This window comes from Balaenoptera physalus (genome assembly GCF_965194825.1).
Source record: "Balaenoptera physalus genome assembly, chromosome: 2".
Classification (NCBI taxonomy): domain Eukaryota; kingdom Metazoa; phylum Chordata; class Mammalia; order Artiodactyla; family Balaenopteridae; genus Balaenoptera; species Balaenoptera physalus.
The window spans coordinates 179,718,474-179,742,115 of NC_138883.1; the positions used below are offsets into that span (position 1 = coordinate 179,718,474).

The 23,642-nt window shown below is 41.5% G+C and overlaps 1 protein-coding gene across 10 annotated transcripts in view; it reads left to right on the forward strand.

Annotated features, from left to right (window-relative positions):
- Window positions 1-23,642, forward strand: part of MKX (mohawk homeobox) — an 85,067-nt gene that overhangs the window by 27,420 nt on the left and 34,005 nt on the right. The window lies entirely within an intron of this gene.

A 23,642-nucleotide genomic window follows, 5' to 3' on the forward strand; every position in this document is an offset into this window, starting at 1 on the left:
GGAGCACCTAGCGTTCCCAGAGTCCTCTGCTTACAGCGACGTCATCTGGTATCTATAACAGACATCAGTGTCTGTTAATCTGGGGAGGAGGGGCTCTTTCCCTGGATCACGTAGCTGATGCTCTGGCACATCCTTTGAGGCACTAGAGCCCTTCTGATGAGGATGAGGTCAAGAGCCTCACATAGTAGCGCTAGTTGATCTCGCCATCGGGCAGCTGCATAAGCAGGAAATATCCAAACACAGGTCTTAGCTAGGCATGACATCATACCCCTTCACAAGGCTTTTCCTGGAATATAGGGATTTGAAGGGTTTTCTCTTCCAGTGATCCTGCACACCCTCTGTTAGAGATGCTAAATGAGCAGCCACAGATCCAAGCGCTTATTTTAAGAAAATAATAAGTGAAGCCCCTGAAACTAAGACAGAGAGGTGCCAGAAGACTAGCTTGATATCATGGCACATCCATTGCCAGGAACGGCAGCTTGTCTGTCACAGTCAGGAGTGGAGTATGCTGTTTTTTTAATTAATTAACCATGACACGTTCAAAAGTGATGACTGTGGTTATAAGTCAAAGACTGGTTTTCTGCTTATATTTTGGTTTTCTGTTGCTGCATAACAAATCACCACAAACTTAGCAACTGAAAACAATAGTCAATATTACCAATATTATCTCAGGTCAGCAGTCTGACACAGCATAGCTGGACACCCTGCTCAGAGTCTCCCCAGGCTGACATCAAGGCGTTGGTCACACTGGGTTCTCACCTGGTGGCACTGGGAAAGAACCCACTCACAAGCATATTTAGGCTGTTGGCAGAACTCATTTCCTTGTGGTTGTAGGACTGAGGTCCCCCTCCCCTTACGCCTCAGCTTCTAGTAGCTGCCCCATTCCTTCTCTCCGGTCCAGCAACAGCATGTTCAGTCCTCCTAGGCTTGAACTTCTCTGCCTTCTCCCTGTGGCCCCAACCTGGAAAAAAGCTCTGTGTTTAAGGGGCTCACGTGATTACATTGAGCCCACCCTTCATTTAAGGTCAACTGATGGGTAATCTTAGTTCCATCTGCAAAGTCCCTTTTAACATGTAACATAACACGTTCACAGATGTGACACTAGGGGGGAAAGTTACGGGGGCAGAATTCTGCTTATCCCAGCAGAGATCACACAGCAGGAGGATTTGGATGCGGTTTTGCCCGTTCAACCTCAAATGTTTAGACGATAAGCGTTGTTGTTAGTGTGATCTGTCAGTTATAAAGTATAAGAAAGATAACTGCTGTAAATGCTTTGGGTATGGATAACCTGTAAACTGAGTAATCAAATCTTGTCTAAGTAAATTAGTTGAAAGTTACATAATTATTTACATGTGAGCACACACAAAAAACCCACACACATTTATTCTCTTTATACATTTGGTTAGTCCCGCTTCCCTGAAGGGCACGTACCTTTTATCTGTAACGTGCAGGCAGGCATCAGGCAGCTGACAGTGTATTTCTAAGGTAGCTGGCTAGACAGTGGTCTGATGGATGTTTACTGCACGTAATAACAGCAGCTGCTATTTACTGAGCACTCACTATGTGCCTGCATTGTCCTGTACCTACGTGTGTTATTTATTTAGTCCCTGCAGTGATTCCGTGGTATGTGTGTTTGAGGATGAGAGAACACACTTAAATACCAGAATTTGCCCACATGTGTTGCAGAGCCCGGATTCAGACTCAGATCTGTTTGACTCGAAAACTTTGCTCTTGACCACCGTCTTTTACCTTTTCCCAAACCTGGGGAAAGTTACACGGTTGGTGGTTTACCTTTGAGAGGTCTTCCACCTCTGTTTCTCACTCTTCTACCTCCTGGCTCCTTTTCACCTCTCTCCAAAGGAGCCTGTGTCCTTTTGCTGTTCTCAAGCCCCAGCCCATCGTGTAGGTACTCTGCTGCCCCTTCAGTCCTCCAGAGTTAGTGGGTATCCGTGTCTCCATCAAGCACTGCAGGCCTTCATCTCAGGACAGCTGATACCTGTGATGCTATGAAAAGAGCATGGTCAAAATAGCTTACACCAGGGCACAATAAACACAGTAATAATAATAATAATGATAACAATAGCTGGTGATTATTGAGCATTTATCAGTAAGGCACTGCCCTGAGCCCTCGGCGTGCATTTTCTTACTTGATCCTCAGAACCACCTCGTGAGGCAGATACCATTATTATTCCCATTTCCCGCAGGGTATTTTGCCTGCAGAACTTGTAAATCACCAAGTGACTGAACGTGTGAGAGAGTTTCAAGGGAGCCTCCTTGGCTACTCTGGGCCGTCCTATGCTTTCTCCACTCCAAAGAGTAGGGCCAGCCATGGGGCTCCTTCGTCTTTGGTTACAACTCTCAGTCCACAATTTATTTCACCTCTTCCTTTGTCTTACTGCAGATTCTTTCTTTCCCAGTCCCACTTATGGGCATTTGAGGCTGTGGATGGTGCCATTAGGATGGAGCCATCTCTGTAGGGCAGGCGATGCCATTCTGGCCTTAGAATCCCAGGAAGGAGCGTAGACCGTCTCTGTAGAGAGGAGAGGGAATCCAGGGACATAAAAGTGGCCAGAGGGAGACAAGCGTCTGCCTGAAGCAACCCTCCTGAGAGCTGTGGAGTCCAAAAATGTGGTGAAACGAGATGAAACAATCACACAGAACAAGGTTGATGGGGTAGGGGGAGCTGTTACTTTGGAAGGGGCAGCAAATCTGTTGAGAAAACAAGCAAACTGCAGTCAGCTTCCTTCCTGCGGCATCCTGAGTGGTCCCGGAGTGCCGAGGGCACGAGCGCAGCCCTTGCCGAGAGCCTGGGGTCTAAGCCTTTGCTGACTGCTCGAGCTGGTGCACTTGACTTAAAGTTTCTATTTTAGGCCACTCTGTATAAATCCGCAGAATATAATAAACTTGTGCATTGAATTTTTAAGTAGATACATTCTAAAAATAGTAGATTTAAATTGAATCAAGTTTTAAGGAGAGCGCAGACACTTGGTATTTTAAAACAATCCTGCAGTGAATCCTTTTGTTGTATGAACAATAGAACTCAACTTCCGTGTTTCATAAATTTAGATTCCATGAGGCTTTTCTAACATTTAAGGGTAAACAACACTATCAACTGCCTTTTATTAGGTCTGTCATTGTTTCAGCAGTAGTGCCTGTTAAAACATTGCATCCTGGTCATAAAATACAACTGAAATCACTGGAAAATATAATACGGAGTAGATGAACTTTGACTGTCATAGTTTAAAAACCACAAAAACGTTGTCTTTATGGGTGAGTGTACACTCTCAGTTTTTGATCTTCCTATATTAATAAAGATTGTTACTTTAGGAGAACTAATTTTCTTTATTTCAAATGCTTTCTCCAGAATTGGGACTCAATAGCATTCCTTAAAAAAAAAAAAAACAACCTTTCACTTTTAATCTATAATTAAAGCCAAAGTTTTCTTTTAATTTTAAAAGCTTGTCCTTGAACTAAAATAACATGGAACATTTTAAAACATGGCTCCAAGTTACTGTAGATACATTTTATTTAAACCACAGAGACTGCAGTTAAATTTCTCAGTGCCAGACAGACTGCAAATTATAACTGTAGCAGAAGTGGCTATGAATTTCTGGATGTTGTAGTACCAGCAAGGCTGGTTGTTATTTTGGAGCTGTTCCTCCCTTTGGGCTCTGCTCATGAATGACTTAATCCCTATGTAAGATCAAATGTCATGCGTGTTGCCATGCACAGAAAAAACCAGGAAAGCTTCCTTTGCGACTGCACAAGTTCAGAGCACCTGCAGAGGGAGCTGGCAGGAGGAAGGAAGAGTCACAAAACAAGTTGGAAAGTGAGGCTAGGACACGGTGAAACTCCCAAAGTTGGGTCAATGATAAAAATATCCTTTAAAGCTGAATGCCATTATTTATCATGGCAAGAAAAGGGGATAATATCCATGATGGAATTGTAAAAATATCTTCACTAAGGTCACTTCTGTACTTGCTATTCTGGTATTTGGTTAGCGAATCTAATGCCAGATTAGATCTAATAACAGAGTGTGTTGCTCTGTGTACTGTAGCAAGTGCACGGGCACCTGTCATTTTACTGGGTACTCACTACGACACTGTGAGGTACAAATAAGGATGGTTATCTCGGCTTTCTCGCAGGATGGGAGGGAGGGACCCACTGGTGCACAGCTACCTCATGGCAGAGCCAGAAAGAGAAGCTGAGTCTCTCAGCTTCTCGTTCAGACTCTTTCCACTCGAGTTTACGGTGTTTTCCATCCTCGTTAAGTGTACTCAGATTTTTAAAAAAATAATCATTTATGGAGTTGGCCTCTCCAAAACAGTGACTCTTAACTTATCTGGAGCTGTTCCTCCTTTTGCACATGGACTTCTTTGACAATTGGATAAAAAGCCTTGGATCCTTCTCCAAAGAAACAAACAAGCACTTCCCCACCCCATACTTCTCTGTAACTGGGACGGCAGCAGGGGTAACTCTGATCCTTTGGATCTAAATAGGATTCTCTTGGACACGGTTCCTGCTGTGGAAGCTCAGACCCTTCTGAAGATTTCTGATGATGCCTAAGAGTTCTGTCTTTGAAGCATGTCGGGAACATTTACTCTCCAAAGTGCGTTCAGCTTGTGGTCACACTGCCATCCCACACGTGTGGTCCCTGTTCTGTATCACGTTGATTCAGATGTGCAATGTGCTCCCTTCCTCAAATGCCAGGAGATCCCCCCGCTCTCAGAAGGCGTGTGCGTGTACTGGGCTGTATGGAGAATTTGGAGGGAATGAAGGAGCGCTTTACATCCCGGCAGCGCACACCGCTTCCTACAGAGCGCTGCGTGTCCTTGTCCTTAAGCGTCCCTGGGCCATTTCGCCTGGGACTCTTCCCTGCCCGCTCTGTCCCACGTGGTCCCCACAGCAGCACAGACTCTCCCAGCTCCACGCTTCCCCCTACCGTCCTTTCCTGCTTACCACCTAATTCCCCCGTTGCTCCAAAATCTCCATGTTCTTCCCACGTAGTGTTCTGTCATCCAGCTCTCTCCTGCTTCAACTACAGAACTCTGTCCCAGGCCTACTTCGTGCGCTCAACCCACTCCCGAGGTTCTGAGAAAATCAGAAGGGCCTCCTAGTTCATAACCTTCACTTTATAAGACATTTGTGATATTAAAGGGCAACTTACTTTCTTCAGTTATACCTGTTATTTTAGGGGTTCCAAAGATTTCCTGAAACCCCCCTAGGCTTGGAACCCCGTTTGGAGGTAGCTCTGGGTTTCTGGTCTTCTTGGGGCCGTGTGAGTTTAGGACCTAATCGGGGCTGCTCTCTGGGCAGAGGGAGTGATTGGGCACAGAGCACTTTCACGACCGCCGCAGGGTCGTATCTAGGTGGGGAGACGGTGTGCAGCCCTCCCAGGAAAAGTGAAGAACATGGTATAGGAATAGAAACTGGCAAAAAATTGCATAATAAAGTACAGTGATTTTAGGAAAGGAGTCTTTTAGAGCATTTCTTTCATTTGATTTAAATTTGAGACTATGTTATTCTGAGAGATGAATTCTTTTCCCTAGTGACGGAGCTCCCCTCCTTGGTCTGTGATTTCAAAGTACCGCTGCTTGAGGTCTCCCTCTATTTCAAGGTATTCTGGCCTGTATGGTCTTGTTCTTAGTTGTGATTGAGCAGTCCCAAAAGATTTTCATCCGACTTGAAAGCAGTGATGTGATTGGGCTAGAATTTATCATATTTCTGAAGGAAACTCCCTCTTCAGTACCGTGATATGACTTGGAAATATCACTGATGGACACAAATGTTAAGAAACTGACAAGAGATCTGGAGCTAGGGATAGACCAGAGATGTTGTTGTACCCACTGCAATTCTGAAGTTGCATTGCAGAGGTGGAAACCCTAAAACTGGACATGGCGCCCTGTCCGTGCTTCCTTCCAGCAGTGGGCACCGCCTGTGGTCCCTGATGCCTCAGTCCACTCCCTGATCAATCAGAGGAAGGCTGGGAGGAAGCAGCATGAGTGTTAAACCAAAGAAGCAGCTTCAGACACGTTTTGTCTTGTCTAACCAGCTTATCACGATTCGACTGGCCTCTGCAAGTCCTTCCTGCCTTCATAAAAAGACTCAGCCAGGGTTAAAAGGCACTGGGTCCACTGCTTTGTTTTAACCACTGACCATTTAAATTTGGGTACTTGGGACAATTTATATATAAATTTCTTTCCTGGGAAGGAAGGGCTATCTTAATATTTGACTACGTATCAGATAAATATATTTTGATAAAGAGTTAGAGAATCTGATTTTGAGAAAGAATAATCCAGAACAATGATATTAAGTATAAATATGATTACATGCCAGGTATAAGAAATAATGATGTCAGAGATAGAAAGATAAAAGAAACAATGAACAATAGCAAAGAAAATCGAGAGGAGAAAGATACAAGAGAACGTCATAGTGCTGTGGGGAAAAGGACCTTTGAAAGTTGATGGAATTGAAAAGGAGAGAGCTGGGGGAAGAGGGGAAACTCGGAGGGTGGCAGGGCAATGACTCTTATTTCTGGATCAGGGTCTGCCTACTAAAGGTCAGAGGGTCGTCAAATGCCAGGGGTTACTGACCAGTTAGGCCTGAATGGGCTCTTGAAGGGATTTGTGGATCCCATGTTGAGTAGTGCTGGTGAGTCTTTCGACTAGTATTCTTATTGATTACTGTGGGATTTAGTTTAAGTCTTTTATAAGTTTGTCCAGTCTTCTCCCAGGGCCCCATGAACAAGATGGGCCTTTAAGGGAAGAAGAATGTACTGAAGTGTGTTGAGTCAGAAGCATCAAGAAGTAGCCCCTTCTATGCTAATACGGAGACTAAGGTAAACTGGCAAGAGGGGAATCTGGTCTTTGTGACCAATTAGTAGTGAATCCAGAATAAGAGGTTCCTTTAAGCCAGAGTTTAAGAATACGAAGCAAAATACATGGTCACAAATCAAGCCCTACCTTACCTTCAACTTTTTCATCGTAGGACGATTCTAGGAATCTCTGCTTTCACAGGAATTCTATAGGAAACTGCGGACATTTCTGTACTTTTGAAGATTCCTCAGAATTCACTCTATCCCTATGAGATTTAGGGAATAGCTCAGGTGTCCATTCTATGTAGAGTCGCTTAGAACTGTGCTGTCCGATAAGACAGCCACTGGTCGCGTGAGGTGACAGAGCCCTTGAAATGTGAGTAGTCCAAAGTAAGATGTGTCAACACGTATGGCGGGAAAAGTATGGGAAATATCTCATTGGTAATTTTTATATTGTTTCCATGCTGAAATGATAATATTTTGGCTGAATTGAGTTAAAGAAGATATTTTATTAAATCTGTGTTTTCTTTTTCCTTTCACTTTCTCAAGCGTGTCTACTAGACAGTTTAACATTGCTTATGCAGTTTGCATGTGTGGCGTGCAGTATAATCCTGTTGGAAAACAGTGCCTTAGTGGTGGTAGGAGGCAAGTGGTTGAAAGGCCTCCTCGTTACAGCTCGAAGGTGTGGAGTTGACCTTCGGGAAACCCTGCTGTCTTCAGGGTCCTTCATGCATGTGGCCTAGAGCCATATTCATGTGCCAGCTCACCTTTGTTTTATTGTTGTTACCAGACCTCAGAAATCAGTGTGAAGAACAGAAGTAGTTTGCTACTCTCCTTAGATTCTGACTTCCCTACAGTATAGATTCTGTCTCATTCATCTCCAGCTCCCAACATATCTGGTGTAGAGTTGGTTTCATGTGTGTGTTAAAGAAGTACGGAAATGCATAGCTAAATGGTGCACAAGAAAAATATAGGTTCTATAGGTTCAGGTAGATAATTGAAGACCTTGTGACGGTCAGTGAACTGAGTCAGGGGAGAAAGCATGTGAAGTTGGGAGCAAAGCGTTTCCTACAGCAGGTGTTAAGTATTCGACAGTGCACACCAGTGTCCCCGTGTTTACAGCCAACATGTCTTCGAATTGGTTGGTGTACATGCCATACCAGCTGTTAAATTCTTTAATATTCTCTGGTTGGAAGTATTTCTTAAGCTTTAAAAAAATTTTTCTTTAAATCAATGAAGAGTGGTAATAGTTTCCCTCTTCAGGGAAAGAATGTAGGAAAACGTTATTTAAAAATTTTATGAAGGCTGGCATCATCCACTTTCCCATTTTTTTAAGGGCACAGAGTTGCCATTGGTTTAACCTGCTCATTTCTGATAGAATGGTGCAGAGGCCAGTTTAACTTAATCTGTACACATATGACATGAGTCACTGTACTTTCAAATGAATTTAAAAAAAATAGGATATAAGCTTTCATTTAGAAAAACATGGTTTTAAAAAAAATTAATTTCCCTTGAAAAACAAGTGGATTAACTAGAGGAACGTTTAGGGTAGGGCGGGAAGAAAGTTCTGTTTTCTTTTTTTTTTGAAATTCAAAACCTAAGTTAGTTTTGCAGGTCTAGCCCATATTTAATGCGGTGGTCGCCAGGTTGCTGTGGCGTATTTGTCAGAGAGGGCAGAGAAACGTGGTGCGGAAGCGGGGAGGTGAGCTCCAGACGGCTGGGTCTCTGTGCTCCTTCTGTGTCTCTTCACGCGTGCTGGGCTCCTGCCTCTTCACGTTGCCTTCTCATCCCCAGGACCACAGCCTTGGGCATCCTAGGCCTGCTTTCTTCGAGGAATCCCTCCCATTCCTCTACTCTTTCCTCATCCAGGAAAGAGTAGCTGCACACAGTAGCGCAGCCCACTTTAATTTAATGCTTCCATTTTCATTTCTTTTAAAATCAAAAGAAAAATGAGTATAATAACAGTGAACGTATGATAGGTTTTTTAGGGAGGAAGGAGTCCACAAAGGCAGAAGTCGCTAGAGCCCACAGGACATAACGCAGCCCTGAGCCCACCCCTTAACTCACCAGGATCTTTCTTCCTGCTTTCCAGTGGGACTGCTATTATGTTCTGACAGTTTAGCATCCTAATAACCTGATGTATTCTGATGTGATACATTCCTCTCTCTCCATCAGTTAGTCAGTCTGTTTGCAAAAAATCATTGAGAACCCTTTCTGCTACATATTGGATGTAAAACAGTGAACATCACAGACAGCATATTGTGGAAGGCAAGTATTGAACAAAGAAGTGTGCCAGATGCTACAAAGAAATACAGGATACCATATGATATATAACAGAGGGATTTTGTCCAAGTACATTGTTAAAGTATTTTTTTTAATGTATCCTTACAGAGAATCTTTATATATTTAAGAGCAAATATGAAAGTAAATTCTTTCTTTCCCCCATTTTTATATAAAATATAGACTATTCAACTCAACAACAAAAAACAAACTCAATTAAAAAATGGAAAAAGGTATCTTTAGGATTTTTTTTTTTTAAAGAATTCCAAGATACTCTTTTTTTTTAAAGACACCAACTGTACTTGAACATTTGTTACTTTTTTTTTAAAATTAATTAATTAATTTATTTATTTTTGGCTGTGTTGGGTCTTCGTTGCTGTGCGAGGGCTTTCTCTAGTTGCGGCGAGCGGGGGCCACTCTTCATCGCAGTGCGCGGGCCTCTCACTGTCGCGGCCTCTCTTGTTGCGGAGCACAGGCTCCAGACGCGCAGGCTCAGTAGTTGTGGCTCACGGGCCTAGTTGCTCCGCGGCATGTGGGATCTTCCCAGACCAGGGCTCGAACCTGCGTCCCCTGCATTAGCAGGCAGATTCTCAACCACTGTGCCACCAGGGAAGCCCCCCTTTAGAATTTTTTATGTATAGTATTATGCTGTCTGCAAACACTGACAGTTTTACTTCTTCCTTTCCAATTTGGATTCTTTTTATTTCTTTTCCTCTCTGATAGCTGTGGCTAGGACTTCCAAAACTATGTTGAATAATAGTGGTGAGAGTGTACATCCTTGTCTTGTTTCTGATCTTAGAGGAAATGCTTTCAGCTTCTCACCGTTGAGTATGATGTGAGCTGTGGGTTTGTCATATATGGCCTTTATTATGTTGAGGTAGTTCCTTTTGTGCCCACTTTCTGGAGAGTTTTTATCATAAATGGATGTTGAATTTTATCAAAAGCTTTTTCTGCATCTACTGAGATGATCATATGGCTTTTATTCATCAAAAAGAACACAAATAACAAATGTCGGTGAGGATGTGGAGAAAAGGAAATCCTTTGACAGTGTTGGTGGGAATGTAAATTGGTGCAGCCACTGTGGAAAACAGTATGGAGGTTTCTCAAAAAAACTAAAACTAGAACTACCATATAACCCAACAATTCCATTCCTGGGTACATATCCCCAAAAAACCAAAAAGACTAATTGGAAAAGATACATGCACCCCAAGGTTCATAGCAGCATTATTTACAATTGCCAAGATATGGAGGCAAGTGTCCATCAACAGATGAATGGATAAAGAAGATGTGGTACATGTATACAATGGAATATTACTCAGCCATAAAAAAGAACGGAATTTGGCACTTGCAGCACATGGATGGACTTGGGGGGTATTATGTGATGTAAATAAGCTAGACAAAGAAACACAGATACTGTATGATATCATTTATATGTGGAATCTAAAAAATACAACACACTGATGAATATAACAGAAAAGAAGCAGAGTCACAGATATAGAGAACAAACTAGTGGTTACCAGTGGGGAGAAGGGAGGGGGGAGGGGCAGTGGGGGGGGGGGCGGGCAAACTATTAAGTGTAAGGCTCAAGTGTATATTATACAACACAGGGAATAGAGCCAATATTTTGTAATAACTATTAATAAGTAACCTTTGAAAATTGTATAAAAATTTAAAAAATAAAAAATAAAAATAAAATGTTTTTAAAAATGGAAAAAAGACTTATTAGACATTTCTCCAAAGAAGATATACAAATGGCCAATAAGAACATGAAAAGATGCTCAACATCACTAATTATTAGAGAAATGCAAATCAAAACTACGTTGAGGTACCACCTCAAACCAGTCAGAATGCTATTATTAAAAATCTACAAATAACAAATGCTGGAAAGGGTGTGGAGAAAAGGGAACCTTCCTACACTGTTGGTGGGAATGTAAGTTGTTGCAACCACTATGGAGAATGGTATGGAGGTTCCTTAAAAATCTAAAAATAGTGTTGCCATAGGATCCTGGCAATCCCACTCCTGGGATTATATCTGGAGAGAACTCTAATTTGAAAAGATACATGCACCCCTATGTTCATAGCAGCACTATTTACAATAGCCAAGACATGGAAACAACCTAAATGTCCATCGACAGATGAACAGGTAAAGAAGATGTGGTATGTATATATACACAATATATAATTTTACTCAGCCATAAAAAAGAAGGCAATCATGCCATTTGCAGCAACATGGATGGACCTAGAGATTATGATACTAAGTGAAGTAAATCAGAAAGCTAAAGACAAATATCATATATCACTTATATGTGGAATCTAAAATATGACACAGATGAACTTATTTATGAAACAAAAGCAGACTCACAGACACAGAAAACAAACTTATGGCTACCAATGGGAAAGGGGGTGGGGGAGGGATAAATGAGGAGTTTGGGATTAGCAGATGCAAACTACTGTATATAAAATAGATAAACAACAGGGTCCTACTGTATAGCCGAGGGAACTATATTCAGTATCCTGTAATACACCATAATGGAAAATAATATGAAAAAAAACTATGTGTATAACAGAATCACTTTGCTGTACATCAGAAACTAACACAACATTATAAATCAACTATACTTCAATTAAAAAAAAAACAACCCAAGAAGAGATGCCACTTCCCACCAATTAAGATGGCTGTTGTCAAAAAACAGAAATTAATAAGTGTTGGTGAGGATGTGGAAAAACTGATTCTCCTTCTGATTTTTCCCCATGTAGCCTTTGAAAAAAATGTAATTACATTTATTGATATTTCTTTGGCTGCTAGATTTTAAGTGATAGAACTTCCTCACTTCAGAACCCTAAAGGGAGTATCCCAGGTTTTCTTCTGGTATTTCTGTGAGTCTCAATTTGTACCTTAAATATTTTATTTCTTTGGAATGTATCTTAGCTTGAGAAATGGTATAATATAGTGTGAAGAAAATGTCCAATTTTATTTTTTTCCATAGAGCTACCCAGTTATTCTAATACTGTTTATTGATCTGTCTTTCTCCTCCTTCCCTGGTTGGAAATACTACATTTTAAGTTGAGTCTCTCTTATCTTTCTGGTCTCGATTTTTGTTTCTCCTCATGCTTCAATCCCACACTGTTTTAACTATTGAGGCTTTAGAATATGTTTAAAATCTGGCTATGCTTATTCTCCCTCCGTCTTCTTTTTTCATAGTTTTTCTAGCTATTGTTGCTTGTTTGTTTTCTACTATTAACTTTAGGATCAACTTGTCTCCTCAAAAAAAAGTTTTGTTATTTTTATTGGGATTGTGTTATATTTATGAATTAATTATAGAAAATTTGATTTTTTTAAGATATAGACTCATCTTATCCAGAAGCTTAGTATGTCTGTCCGTGTCTCCTTTCGTGGCCATTAGTCGTGTTTAAAATGTTCCAAATAGGTCTTGAACATTTCTTGTTAAATTTAGTCCTAGACCCTAATTAGGGTCCTTTCTTCCATCACTTTTTTTAACTGTTGTTTTTACATGAGAAAGCCATTCCTTTCTGTATGTTAATATTGTACTCTGCTACCACCATGAATTTGCTTATCATTTTTGGTAGCTTTTTCAGTTGACTTTCTTGTGTTTTCCAGTAATACAATTATATTATTTTCAAAGAGTAATGATTCTACCTGCTTTCTGAAATTTTTGCCATGAATTTTTTCTCTGGCTTATTGCTTGAATTGTGTATCACAAGTAATGGTGGTGGACATTCTTGTCTTGTTTCTGACCTTCCTGGCAATACTTCTAGTGTTTTCCCATTACTTGTGATGCTGGCTTTTGGGCTTCAATTATAGTACCTTCAGATTATGGTTTGAGACTTTAAAGATCTGGGTTCAGATTTTCTTCTCTACCAGTAACTAAGAAACACCAGGTAAATCATCTAACTTATCTGATTTATATCAGTATCTATAAAATGAGGGAAAGAAGAAATCCCTACCTCACAAAGCTGTTGATAATAATTGTGAAAGCACTTGATAAATTGTGGGGATAAATGTCCCTTGTTATTCCTGTTTTCTCCTGTACAGAATGCTTCCCTACAGAACACTTGAGAATTGTAGAACTGGATTTCCCGTTGTGACTCTGAGCTGTTTTGTAATTCCATTCACAACACAGTTCCTACATATACTCCAAGGTTGGAAAGAAATAGTGCTGTTTGAGTGATGAGCAAATTCCTTTGCTGACATTTAACCAAAATGTATTCCAAACCTGAAGCTTTTTGGAAGGCTAAGAAAATGTTGGTCACCGTCTTGTAAAAAAGTGAAATAAAAAATGTTTATGTACCTCAGCACTTCCTGACTGAGCTGGAAGTGAGTGCACTGAGGTGGTGTTATTTTGTGGTGTTTCAGTTCTGGGAAAAATGAAACCAGAAAATATAGGAAATTTTTCAGGATTTTTGGTTGTGAAAGCTTTCCTTTTTTTTCTACTCTGGTTAACATTGAGAGGGCCGTATAAATTTGATTCAACTGCAGCTCTTCTGCAAACTGATTGCGGCCAGTGATCCGTAACTATAAATGTTGCTTCTGTGTGGAAGTCTGCGCTTTAGAGCATGAACTGAGTGTCCAGAGATACTGATGGCTGCGCTCCTTTGTCAGACGTAACGCCGTCTCCCCATAGCCTTGCGCACATGTACAGTAACTGGCTGTGGAGGAGTTTTGTATCCTTTTAAAATGAGCTTCCGGATTAGTTTCTGTGCAGAGTTGTGTCTTGGTCCAATCTGATAAGATTTGCAAATGTACTTTTCCTTTGTAGGAAGCCACCCACAAGTAGCTCCCTTCCTCAAAGGGTTTTTGTTACTTGAAGTGTGTATCAACTTGCTCCTTCCCTTCATGCTTGCAGAGTAAAATGTGTGGTCATTTGAATGTCCCTTTTGTTCCCTAACACCACTTACCTTCCTCTTTTAGACAGCTCTCAGAGGACCTAGGTATTAAGGTGGTAAAGTTACTTTTTCAAGCTGCAGCAGCCTTCTTCACCTGGTTTGCTGGTACATCTGTGGCTTTGGAGATGCCTCTGGCTTTGTCACGTGGCTGGGCTTCGGAAGAGAGCTCCGTACTCCCTCATTTTCCTGGATTCCCTTCTCTGACTATATGTCGAATTTGAGGAACCTGCCCTTTCTAGAATGATTGTGGATGCAGTTTTGCATTAAAAGCTAATGAGGCCTTAATGTATTCTCTCACAAATACTAGTCTGAAGACACTCCCGTCTCCAGCACGTGTTCTGGATTTGTTAGACGATCTTTAAAGGCATGCACATTTGAAAACATATTCCTTCTTTATTTATACATGCAAAATCATCTTTTGTGACCCGACAGAGCTAACGCATCATGAGAGAAAACAATGGGAGAATGTGCCATAAGGTCCATCAGTGGATTCAGTCCTTTCAGGGAAATTTGGAAACCCTTGCTTATTAGGCATGAGTGGCAGCTGCTCCAATAGCAGCAGTACCGTCGTTTACATTATTTCACTTCGCAAATGCTTATCAAAGCAAATTTAGTACATTAGAATAAAAGCCAAAATAGAGAGCATTAAATGAATCACTCAGAAACTAACCCCATTACAGACAGAGCCAGAACTGCTAGAAGGGAGCTGGCACAGCAGAGTATCTGAGGCTCCCTTAACACACCCACCAATTCCAAATGAAGGACCCCATCCCTAGGTTAATTCAATAGTAAGACAGGAGTCAGGGGAAAAATGTGTTAGTTTCAGTGTGGGAGCATGCTTCCTAATTGTATAAAGTAAAATGAACAACCTAGAAAATGACAGTATGTGTTCAACGTATCATTTTTCTCATTAGACAAACTTCAGAGGACAGAAAGCATCTCCTTCTTGCTCACTACTGTATTACCGGCTGTTAGCAAAATGCAGTAAAGACCTGTTGATTGATTGGTTCATTGATTGATCGCTGGGGGATATAATGAGTACTTCCACCTTTGAAACAATCCTAGTTTGGAGAGGAAAGTATGTCTATCTTTTGTTATGTAAATATAACAGCAAGCAAAGTAAATAAGATGGGCCAGAATCAGTTCTTAGGTAATCGGGAACAGACTTTCTGCCATGGAAATGGTTTACATTACTCCAAAAGCAAAATTTTGCATTTAGTATAAGAAATAGTGGTAAAACACCGAGCTTTTGCTTTCTACCAATAGTGTAAACATTACTCTAACATGTAGTCTCTGGAAATAATTTAGTTAACTCTTATTTTTATACGCATGTTCTGTTCTGGAGACTTGATGCAGAAATACTGATGGAAAGTTTTTTCTTTAAGTGACAGTTTGTTTACAGAAGTCCCTTGAAATCTTGATGTTACTGAAAAGTCTGAAATAAATGTTGCCTCGAAATCGCCTGTTACAGAGCAGCTCCACACCTCCCAGAGCAGTTCCCCACTTCGTTAGTAAATCACCTAAAATCCATGAAGGTCACGGAGACCGCTCCCTCTGTGAAATGAAATATTTATGTTCCGATCCCCCAAACATATTGCGGATCGTTTTGGTGTTTTAAGTTGAGGGTACGTAGTAAATTATTCCAAAATTATGGAGGCCAAATGTCATTCCCTCCAGAAGTTTGTGTAATATCTATTTATCTGTGGGCAGATGACTGCTCAGGATAATCAGACGCAGACTTTGTCAAGTTTAGTCTAAGTAAACACAGCTGAACATAAGCAAGTTGGACTATAAGGGTTTTTTGAGCTTTGCCAACAGCATATGACCTTGGAGAATGCTGCTTTTTTTTTTTTTTTTTTTTTTAGTACAGTCTGCTTTCAATGGAAAAGAAGAATTCTTTTTGTTTCAAATTAACAAGTGATGATTAGAAGCTTGTTATGTTCTAATTTTTAGATGCAAGACAAATGAACATCATGCACATACCCAACAAAAAGCTGCCTTCCTAAGGGAGTTATTCCCCCCTTAAGGAGCTGAATTTAAACCAGGAGAGTGGAAGCCAATTAAATGGAGTTTCTTTCTAAAAGAAAACGTTTCTTTGTTGTTGTTTATTTGTATTTTGGTTTTTGTCTCTGTGCCATTTCAACAGATTAAAGTTGTGGCTCCAAATACGCCACTAGAAAATGGACTTTACTGACTTATCCATTCTTTAAGAAGCGTGTGTCCTCAATAGGAAAGAAACTTTGCATTGTCATTAACGTTCGGTCTTCAGTGGAAATCCTCATTAACTGCTTTATGCTTTTCACAAGTCTTTTTTTTCTTCTTTTTTTTTTTTAAAAATACATGTTTCTTTTCACTTACCTAATACGTTCTTCTTTTAGCCTAGTATGGAATCTGATGTTACATTTTTTTAAGGGCACTTCGTGGTTAAAATAAAGTTCCTATTAAATATTTCATGTCAAAAGGTGGACTTTAAGTGAGAACTTTGGTAAAAGGTGGATTAGTAGAGATTTGCCTTGAAACTCCTAGCTTTTCCGTGTTCTCTGACTGGCAGGGGGCCAGCTACATGCTCTGCTCTTTTCCATTCCTTCACTTAAGGAAACTCTTTCCTTGTCACCCTTCGGGTGTACATTTCCTTCTGAGAGCAAATGCAGTATGGATAAAGGGTGTGACTGATAAAGTTTTAAAAATTATTCATCTTTCAAGACTTTGGTATTTGACACTCTTTTTAATCACATGCTGGATAATATTAGCCAGCATATGGGAAAATATTTAGATCTGTGTGCTAAAACATTATTCGTGTAAGACCCATCCGTATTTATTTATTTGTATACCTCTTTCACCTATGTGCTGGTCGATTTCCACGTTACCATGAGTACTCTGACGAGGTAGTACCACCGTGTTTCTAAATCTGTTGCTACGTAATGCGGCCAGGCTGAGGCCCCTTCTTGTTCAGGGCGGCGGCCTGCGACCCTGAGCTCGTCGGCATCCACATTCGAAGGCCCTCAAAGCACTTCCTACTCTCAGCATGTCACAGCCAGACTCGGCCGTGCCCTCCAAGCTGAGACGTGCTCTCCCTCCTCCCTTCCGGACTCAGAATCACCACCCACCCAGTCACGGGAGGCAGAGCCGGAGGCGGCAGAGGCTCCTGCCTCGTGCTCCCAGGCCCCATCTCCCCTTCAGCAGGGCTGCCCCCGAGCGAGCGTCCCCGCTGCTGCGTCCTCCATCCCCACCCCTCTCCTGTCTTGAGTTCCTGCCGCGATCTCACCTTCCACGAAGGCAAGGGGGATCGTTCTGAAATCCAGGTCCTATCATGTCACATCCTTTCAGGATGGAGTTCACCTTCCTTCTCCTGGCACCCAAACCCAGGAACACCTCAGCACCCGGCCTTGGCTGATCTCTCACCTGCCCCTTCGCACGCCTCATTCGTTTCAGCTGCACAGAAAGATCTGCCACAGAGGTCAGGTGCCGGCATCGCCCTGCCCTTTCACACAGCTGCCCCTTCACCTGGAACACTGCTCCCCATCTTCGCCTCAGTGGCCCCCGCTCATCTTTACCTTGGCCGGTGCTTTCCCGTCTTTACTGCGTCCTGGTGCTCAGGCGGTGATGACACTGGCCGGGCGCTGGCGTGAGTGGAGGAGGGTGCTTGCTGGACGCCCTGGCCCACGGCCTCTTCTCTGCCGCCCCAGAGGGTGCCATCTCACTCAGAGCCCCACTCGGGGCCCCCGGAGCGCTCATGACACTGAGCTCTTGTCGTTTACTCAGGGAGTTGCTTGGGGTGAGACCCATCTGTAATTCGTACAGTATGTCCCCTGCATACGAACCTTCAAGTCGCGAGCTTTCAAAGATGCGAACATGTGTTCGCGTGTCCGGTCACGTGAGTGAGTTGTCACGTGCGTGCATCCTCTGCAAGCGGTCGTGCTTTTGTGTACTTCACTGTACAGGACTGTGTAGACCACAGTAGTGCAGTATCTTTATTTCAAGCCCAGGTTGGCTGGAAGCAAGTGTAAAAGCAGCGGTGATGTAGCTGGTACTGCTAAGATGTAGCAGCGGTGATGTAGCTGGTGTCTCCTGTTGCTGACGATCTGCTTCAGCTCCACCATCTCCCACCTGCTCTCCCTCCTCCAGTCAGTAACTCTTCTGGCCTGTTCACTCGATGCCAGCCCCTGCATGCCAGCTGTTGTACTGGACTACTGTCCTTTTCAAGGGGCTGTACTGTAAGATTTAAAATGTTTTCTTTGTTTGTTTGGTTTTTATGTGTTATTTGTGTGAAAAGTATTATAAATCTATTACAGCACAGTACTGTAGAGCCAACTGTTAGTTGGGTACCTAGGCTAACTTCGTTGGACTTAACAAACGTGCTCTCGGAACAGAACTTTTTCGTGTGTATGGGACTTACTGTATTTCTAGGGCCTATCACAGTGCCTGACATTTAGGGTGCGTTCAGTAAATGTTTGCTGAACCAACCAATGAACCTGTAAAGCAGTAAATGAAGACACCATGAAGAAGAGCCCATACTATTGCACTTAAAATTAAAAGATTGGGCTTCTAGTACTAGCCCTATTGTTTACTGAGTTTAGCCTCGGACCTGTCAGTCAGCTTTTCTGAGTCTCAGTTGTAAAATGGGGAAAATGATATAAGTGTGCACAAAAAAGAAATGAGATTAATTGCACATTTATGACTTGCAAAATGCTTGATAAATATTGTTGTCACCACTGTGAATTGTGTTAAGTTGACCCGGACCTTAATTATGCCCCCAAAAGGGGGGGGGGAGGGTAAAATGCTGTGTACAAAGTGTAATTTTCCATTTGATACTCAAAAAAATTTGGTGTTTACTTGGATAAGTTCAGCTTTACTGTAGTGGTGTTATCCATTCTCCATGAAAGCACCAGGCATCCAAAGATGGCACAAAAATTCCAAGGGAAATTGCGTATCTCTCCCATTCTGCTGTGCAGTGGGAAGAACTTTTTAATAAATGTTGGTCTCTTTGTAAGATATCAGGAGTACTGAAATAACCTATATATTCTTACTCCAATTTAAGGATACCAAGTACAGCTGTTTAGGATAAAGCAGTGATACAATTAAGGTCTTTTAGGTAACGTATGTTTTAAGTAGTTATTTTTTTCCTTGTGGAATTGTATCAGTCAGTGAACTCTTCATAGAGATTTTTTAATAACAAAGATTAGAGACCTGTCTTTTAAGAACTGGGCATTTCCAAAGCTGTTCCCCCAGATCCAAATGCCATATTCTATCTTGAGTAAAGATCTTCACAATTTAAAACTTTTTCCGAGCAATTAAGAGTAAACACGCTAGCATACCTATATGACTGCGTGGATAACGCATGCAAGCTGCCGGCCCAATAACAGCTACGGGCGCCAACCCCAGAAATGAACAGCAAAAGACCAGTTGCTGACATAATCCTGGAATTTGCCTTGGTATGCGCATTCTCACTCTCCTCGAAGACACCATTCTAATGTTTTGCATATTATGGCTACTAAGCAACTTAAGTGACCTTCTCCAAGCCGTTGCAAAACTGAAGTCTCCATAATATGCAGTCTTGCCCTTTGGGGAATTTTCCACACTAGAGTGTCAGAGACATAACATGCCTGCCCGTGACCCAGGGGAGACAATTCAAATAAAAAAAACTATTTTGAATTGTTGTGTTATTCATTATCTGTTCCATTTCAGGGTAAATCTTCAACATTGCGTCCTAGTTTGCTGCCACTACAAAAAGAGGATTTGCAATTGTGGAATAATTATAGCGGCTCTTTATTGAGAATTCCTGGCTGCCTGGTGTTTTGCAGTGATTATTACTAACTTCTGCAACGGTTTTCATTCCGTATTTTGTATCTATTTTACAGATGAGAAAAAAAAATGAGACGCAGAGATATTAACTGACTTTCCCCAACCCACATGCTAACAAGCAGCAGCACGGGGACTCAGGCCCCGAGCTCTGGCTCCAGGTCTGCTCTCTCCCCGCTGCACGTCGCCGCTGGAGGGGTACAGTATGATTAAGTGAATCCCACCCTTCGCAGTTCACACTGATTAGCGGTGAACAGGTGCACTCAATTTCTCAATTCAAGATAAACCAAAAAAGGCACTAATCCCATTAAAAGCAGCTGTAGGAATTTGAGTAACTAATTGGGTTATTCTCTTTCTCTGTCTTAAAGACTGCTAACGTTAGCATGGAATTTCCATTTGAATAATTTTTCAATTAATCGTAAACTGGGACTCCCATTTCTCAAGCAGCCTTTTGACAGATGCTTTCAGCACTTGCCCCACACAACTCCCATTACCTCCTTTTTTTTCCCTCTGGTATAAAAATAATCATCTTTTTTTCATTTCTGGGCCCACTTTCTGCTTTTCCTAGCCCTGCTAATTATTTTTATGATGATGACAATTACTCGTGAATAATTAATTCAGTGCATTTTCATCATTACACATCCTTCATTTCTTTATGCTTCTCCAGGGGGTCCTATAAATTAGCACAAATACAGATTCCTTTGCCTTTCACTTTGAAAGAAAGGATTTTTGTGCATCCTTTTGTCCAAATAAGAATCTATTATGTATTATCCAATAAGCTATCTAATAAAATAACTTTTATTTTTTAATTTTTTTCAATTAATCTCATGATTTTATTATTTTTTTCTAAGAAGATCATTCAATTTTAAAAATTGAAGTATAGTTGATTTACAATATTTATGTTAGTTTCAGGTGCACAGCATAGTGAGTCAGTATTTGTACAGATTGCACTCCGTTAAAAGTTATTACAAGATAATGGCCACATTCCCTGAGCTGTACAATAGACCCTTGCTGCTTATCTATTTTATACACAGCAGTTTCCCCTGCCCCTCCCTCTCCCCACTGGTAACCACTAGTTTGTTCTCTCTGTCTGTGAGTCTGCTTCTGTCTTGCTGTACCCATTTGTTTGTTTTATTTTTTAGATTCCACATATAAGTGATATCGTTCAGTATTTGTCTCCTAAAGTAGGCTGAAAATCAGTTGGATAATATATCCAGTTACTTAGAGTTTGGAAAATAAGAGAAATATATTTTCTAAAAAGCCCGACCGACTAACTCCTCTTCCCATCTTGTGCTGAGGGCTGTGTGATTAAATGCTGCCTGAGGCCTGAATGGAACAATGGCTCACTTCTTCCTGCGTGTTTGTAACGTCCTGTGTTCAGCTCCCATTGTGGTGGCCTGGGAAGGATGGTTTCTCCTCCCTTGTTCAATAGATGCTTTTAGCTCCCCTGGCTTTGGACCCATGTGCAAACCGTATGCGTAATGAGTGGCTCACTCCTGCTGGCTTTAACGGGGTGTGCGTCTAACAGGACAGACCTCTAAAACAACAGAGGATACAGTGAACAACGCTGTGGCACGTCTGTAGTTTCAGGAGCCTTCCCAGCTCTTTAGTTTTTGTGAGTAACTGTTCTGCCCCTTTTGCGTCCCCCTTCTGAGTACGGAGAGTCACCACTAGGGAGGGGAGGGGCCACATGCCTGCGAGAGCTTGGGAATCTTGCAAGGAATTATGATTTTCCTGGCTGTCATTACCCAAAGAAGGGGGCAATTTTTTGTGCTTTCATGATGAAAGTATGTAGTTTGTTTACCCTTGAGTATGAGAGCCAGGCTCTTTTGTGTAGTCCTTTGATTCAAAGCAATGACTATGACCTTCTTCACAGTGCTCATTCATCACCTATTTCTGGTTGTCTAGAGAGAATGTAATATTTACATCGCTTTTGAGTATGTACAGTATATCCCGTCACCAAACCCAAAAGTGTGACTAAGTGGATCTGGTTGGTCCTAGAAATGTAAGTTTTGATTCTTTTCTCTTTTTTTGCACAGCTTTCTGCTTTTCCCTGTCTCTCTTTTGTTTATTTTAAAATTAGTGTACACAACTGGTTGTTAAAGTATATTTCTCTCTAAGGTCATCAGAAAGTATGTGAAAGGGTAGAAAATAGCAGGAATTACAGAGGATTGCTTTTAGTCCAAAAATAATACTGGATTCATCGTCCATTTCTCTAAATCAGTCATTTTTAATGATTAAAACAAATATGGTTTCTCTTTTATTTTTGAGGTGTCTTATTTACTTTTAAAACAGGCTATGACATTTACAGGACATTATGTATGGCAGCTGCTTGGCATTTAAATATATTTAAGTCATGCGAACATGCCATTCTTCTGCATTTAAATTTCCATGAAATGGCTTTATGAGAACTTTTCTGTATGCTATACTCATTCTTCTTTCTGATAGTCATCAAGCTCTGGTATTTTTTCTTTTTATCGAAGACCCTAAGAGTGTTTGCTCTCTCTTTCTTTACGGTTTCTTTGCTTCATGTTTATGTACTGTATTTTTACTATCTTGTGATAGAAACACCCCTCCTGAAGATTGCATTGCTTAAGGCTGTAGTTTGGAGCCTGTGTGTCTTAATTTGGGTCATCGGTGGCAGGTGCTGGTCCCAGCACAGGAGGGACCCACGTGCTCTGCAGAAAGAAGGGGCTCAGCTCACCCTCCAGCAGACTCCCGGCCGAGGGTCGTTCCTAGTTCTCAGCCTGTCCCTGGACCTCTGGGTGGCTTCGAGGTGATGACCATTAGCACTTTGATCCTCTTCAGCCCTTTGGTCCCAGATGCTCTGCCATTTCTGCTCTTGTTCAAAAGCAAAGCCACCAGCAGGCCTAGACAGGACCCGTCACTGCTCAGTTCAGCATCCTGACCACTGAGCTCTACTGCAGTGATTTTGGTCCCGGGGGTGACCACGTCGTTTGCATGGCGGTTCTGTTCCCCTGTCCCCGTTCCTCTTTAGATATCATACAGCTCCCGTTACCTCTCAGGCTGCTTTAAAAATAACATTAAAAATAACCGAAAACTGTTTGTAACCCTCATCACAATGTGTAATAACGCCATGCTCTGTTCTTTTTGAGGCAGGCCTGAACAAAATATTCTTCTAAGGGCAGCAGAAACTAAGTTTACTTGAGTTTATAAAAGCTTTTTATCCTACCCTAGAAAGAAAAAAAAATCCACATTAGGTTGAATAATTACTTTTTGATGACCCCCATCTGGATTACTATTTCCCAAAGGGACATTTATAAAAATATAAGACTCCCAAAAGTAAAAGTCCCCACCATCACAGCAATATAGAGCTGAGCCTACGTGTTTATTTTCAAAACAGAAAACACAGATCTTGTAACAGTCTGTTATTACCATAGCTGTTCCAGTTAGAAGAATGAGGGTGATTTGATTATTCTGAACTATTGTGTAATATATTACAATGAAAATCTTGGGTCCCTTTGTCCTCAAGTTTGTGTTTGTAATGACTCTCCCTGAACTATACATCCCAGCATAGCAAAAACTGTAATACCTGGGGAAAGTAATGCAAGTAAACATTTATTACACCATCACCCCCCCCCCAAAAAAGGGCATTTTTAAGTGGTATTATATTCATGTTTAAGCAAAAATAGACAAAAGCATTTTGAACCTAGAGTCACCCATTTCCGAACGGCATTTTCCTAATACAAATGTTACATCTGCTACTGATAACGAAGGTAGAATCAGGAACTTGGTTCATTAAACGCAGCCCCGACGGATCCTACTGAGCCATAGGACCCTCGGCACCCCCAAGGGACCTGGGCTGGCCCCCTCAGCTGGTAAA